The 5,000-nt window shown below is 33.8% G+C and overlaps 1 protein-coding gene across 3 annotated transcripts in view; it reads right to left on the bottom strand.

Moving 5' to 3' along the window:
- LOC135201449 (rap guanine nucleotide exchange factor 4-like) overlaps positions 1-5,000 on the bottom strand; it is a 725,795-nt gene that overhangs the window by 414,644 nt on the left and 306,151 nt on the right. The gene's annotated exons all lie outside the window — the stretch shown is intronic.

The raw sequence follows: 5,000 nt of genomic DNA, 5'->3' as shown, positions 1-5,000 counted from the left end.
TGTTTACTTATTTACACATAACATACGAGCGCGCGCGACACAACAGTATTACGATTTATTCAAAGCTCAGTATTTCCATACAACTTCCGTCCTAGAAATTTGTACAATTGGTACACTGCCAACCTAAGTTTCAAATTTATACTATCTCTCTCTCTCTCTCAGATCCCTAAATTTTCACAGCGCCATAGAATAGGAAAACGACCCCGGCTCTGAACACTGGAACTACCTGTATTAATTACAGTTAAATAGAAAGTAAGCATATTCTAATTATAAAAAAAAAATCTTTATACTTTTTTCTCCTTTAGATAATAACTCAACCACCATAATTATTTCGTTGACTTATTTTAATGGCAAAGTTCATGGTCTTGGTAATCGCGCTGACCTTGTAATGAAAACAATGTCGGCAAGTGACCCCTTTATACATTCTTGGGATGGGAGGTGGGGCTAAATTGGTATGGTTGTACTTTCAGAATTTATCCCTCTACAGGTGATGGAAAAAATAATGTTAGTACATGTAAGTGAAAAGTATTTATTTTAGCAGTATTTTGTATAGCGAAGTAGTTCTGTATCTAAGAAAATTGGCTGTACGCAGAAAACTCCCACACACTCACCTATAAAGATATATACACGAAGACGACCTAATATCAGTAGTATGACATTCTCAAAATGGTTAGGTTGCAAATTCCTACTAATAATACAATAACTGTTATATCTACCGCGAGCCTTTATCCGCATATCGTTCGGTTATTAAATTCACCACCGCGAATGTCTCGATCGACGCGTATGATAATAAAACGGCCTTTAGCGGCAGAACAATTTTGCTTCCCAAGGTGAGGTGGTCAGCCAAAGTGGCGACGACGATCGACTGAATGAACACTAGAGACCGCAAAGTCGTTAACAATTGAGAATAGAATGGAGGGTTCTCATGGCTCCTTTGTTGTGGCAATTCCCAGTTTTGCCATTATCTGTTCCTTTGCACTTCTTATTCCTTTTTTGTGACACTCGTTCCCGTTAGCGTAAAATTAAAATAAAAAAAAAAGTTTCCATACTCAAAAACCTTACGAATACAATGTAAACAATGTTTTTAATATCGCCTTTGTTGTTGCAGTTCGCAATTTTTGCTTGCCTTTAGCCCTCATTAACACAAAAGAAGTGTTTCCACGCGCAACAAACCTTGAGAAAACAAACTCCGGGACCCGTGATGGAGGATTCTGATCTTCTTTGTTGTCTTAACTAACAGTTTTTGTTAATTACGTGAAGAACAAAAGCTCGATACTATAATACTCTGCGAGCAGCTGTTGCTGATGTCTCATTTGTTGGTGCAATTTACAGCTTTTTGTCAGTTTTACATCTTATTTATTCACCTGTACTTGCTTTCTTCATTTGCCCTCTTGAGCGTGAAACTGAAGACGTTTTACAAGGAGAATGAAAGTTTGACCAAAAGGAAATCGAGGCATAAATCAGAGGAAGAACAAAAATTCTATCAAAATTTAGAGTGAATGTTGAGTTAAATTTATCTTAGTTTTACCAGACCACTGAGCTGATTAACATCTCTCCTAGAGCTGGCACGAAGGACTAGATATTTTTACGTGGCTAAGAACCAATTGGTCACCTAGCAACGGGACCTACAGCTTATTGTGGGATCCGAACCACATTATATCGAGAAATGAATTTCTATCAACAGATATAAATTCCTCTAATTCCGATTTGGCCGAGCAGAGAATCGAACTTCGGACCACCGGTTCAGTAGCCGAGCGCGAACACATAATAATAATAATAATAATAATAATAATAATAATAATAATAATAATAATAATAATAATAAATCAACAAAAACTATTGATAACAACATCTCTCCAAAAAACGGTATGCTATTCTTGACAGATATCTACTGCAATGACAGTTACAACAAAGACAATTTCTATAACATCTTTATGGGAAAAGAGGATCTCAAGAAACGAAAATAACAAAGAGAAACGATAGAGAAAGCAACTTAATTCTAAACTACCGGTACAGTTGTTGTTCTGCACTGGTGTGACACGTATACTACGGTTAAGTGAAAAAGTTTGTTGTCACAAGCTGATATATATATATATATATATATATATATATATATATATATATATATATATATATATATATGTGTGTGTGTGTGTGTGTGTGTGTGTGTGTGTGTGTGTGTGTGTGTGTGTGAGAGAGAGAGAGAGAGAGAGAGAGAGAGAGAGAGAGAGAGAGAGAAATTTTTTGTATACATACACAAATAACAAAATTGGGTATACGTATCCATGGCAATAAATGCTGTAATGATCATAGACACACACTCATATGTATATACATATATATATATATATATATATATATATATATATATACATACATATATACGTGTAATATATATATATATATATATATGTACGTATACATATATATACACACACATATATATGTGTGTGTGTGTGTTCTGTGTATACCAAAGCCAGCCAACAAGTAATCATTTCCACCTTTAACAAGAGCAATAAAGCAGAGAAACGGCTCACACTTGATAAAAGTGCGATGCAGCTGCTAAATTGCAGGAATGCTGCACTCATTTTTGACTAGTAATGTACACATGAAAACCTATATAAAAGGAGAGAGAGAGAGAGAGAGAGAGAGAGAAGAAGGAAAGAGGGATGGAGAGAGAACACAAGATGGACATGAAAATATATATTTTTGTTTGGCATTATCAGAGTAAATCTTACATAAACGATAGAAAAAAACGTATCTGGAACCTTCTGAAACCTACTGAATATCCGAAACCCACAGGTTATAGATAAAAATAAATAAATAAAACCTTAACCAAGGCATCCGTCTTCAAAATAAGGACAATCAAGGAAGTCCAAAGTCTCCTGTATCCACCTCCTGACGTCATATCCGATGAAATCATTAAAAATAAATAACGATAACTCTCAAAAGCAAATATAAATGATCAAGTCACCGTACATGTTATCACCTGTGCATTACTTCATAAGTGAGTAAATCCCCTAAATTTCCTATGACTATGAACTTTAAGGAAAATTTATATATTTTTAAAAGGCAAACTGTCCAACCCATTAATCATAAATACCTTAAAAAGGACTGTCTGTCAGACCCTAGCCTCCAACACGGGTAATTCCTTATTGGCATCCTTCGACTCGCACACCTGTCTGCCACACCTGTGACAAGGCACCGTTTCTCTTCATTTACACCGCCTTTGAGGATAGGAAAGGTCGATAATGCATTTATTCGTTTGCTACGCCTCCCAGGATTCGATGCATGCAGCAATAGTTGGTAAACAATTAGAATAAGAGAAATGTACAATAAAAAAAAAAAAAAAAACTTTATAGGGAATCGTATTTTGGGTCGAAAATATTTTAACACTAGCGTCATTACACAATATTAAAAAAAAAAAAAAGAAAGCTTCCAGCACCAGACAAAATGCTCAAAATTAGTTGGGGAAAAACGTTCTATACAGCCGGATGTTTATCCATCTAAGAGAACTAACAGTGAGAAGCCCATCTCGATTAATGAAAGTTTGCATTTGAGTCGTTGTACAGTTCCATCACGTTTATAACTATTAAGAACATTACGTTGCGCTGAATGCTCGCGTTTTTCATGATTCTGTGAGGCCCGAAATTGGCGTGCATTACTCGAAGACACCTGTTGCACACAGAAAATATATATGGATACACATGGCGTTTTAGATCGCAGGATACGGAGTTGTTTAATGTATAAGTGACAATATGTAATTGCATGTGTATGTATGTATTATACATGTATATACATACAAACAAATATTTGAATATAATTATATATACATATATATACATAAATATATATATATATATATATATATATATATATATACATATATATATATATATATATATATATATATGTATGTATATATACATACACACACCCATATGTGTATATATATATATATATATATATATATATATATATTATATATATATATATATATACAAATAGTATACAAACACACACCCATACATGTCTGCGAACGTATCTTCCCCCTGCTGTGAGTAGCGCTGGAAGGTCGTTAGGCTTCTAATTCTAAGCCCCAAGTCTCTTCTTGTGACTTCCAGTTGATGTATCCATTCGCAGCTGTGGTGAAAAACCAGGATGGAACGCACACACATACACATACACATGCATATACTGCATATACATATACGTATGTTTAAAATTATAATTAGCAACACGAAAATACGTAAAAAAAACATCAATTCTGAAAAAGGTCAAAGTTTTCGTTGCAATGAAACTGAAAACTTAATCTGCAACAGGGCTTGAGAATTAAAAATTCCTCGTAACAGAATACAATATGAAGACTAAACAGAAAATAAAAAAAATAATAATACACAAATAAAAAAAAAACAAAGCTTGGAAAATGTCAACAATATCATAATATCTCACAAAATACTTTAAAGGAAGACATTATATTGACTCTGAACAATATCGAAGAAATCCCGAGTTTCCAAAAGAGGCCATAGGTACTTAGTAACGGTATTTTCATCTGTGCAATTTGCATATTTTAGGTTTGCAAACATTCACATAAGGGACTGTGTTTTTCTTTCATTTTTTTATATTCATTAAATCTATAACGCCTACTACTCACTCAAGTTGCAAGATAGAACGGTGCAAAGTGCATTTAAATAATAAGGATAATAATTACAGCAACGAAAATAACCGATGGAAATAATAACAAGCTGTCAAGTGAATTAAATTTCATCTCGACAAAAATAATAAAAAACGGCAAAGAAATAATTATATACTTTCTAACCGAACGAGTCAGGAATTATTAATGGATTTGTACCGAAAGTCATCAATTATAAATGGAATTCTAAAAGTTTTTCTTGCGCTGTGGCTGGCAAGACTCTGCTTACAGATTTAACCGGAACTTTTAAATGTGAGTTGGAACTTCTTTCAAGCAAAGGACAAATTTATGATTCGTTCAAAGGCCA

This window comes from Macrobrachium nipponense, chromosome 28 (assembly GCF_015104395.2).
Source record: "Macrobrachium nipponense isolate FS-2020 chromosome 28, ASM1510439v2, whole genome shotgun sequence".
NCBI classification, from domain to species: domain Eukaryota; kingdom Metazoa; phylum Arthropoda; class Malacostraca; order Decapoda; family Palaemonidae; genus Macrobrachium; species Macrobrachium nipponense.
The sequence above is the reverse complement of the archived record's forward strand: the minus strand, read 5'-3'. Positions and strand labels throughout refer to the sequence as shown.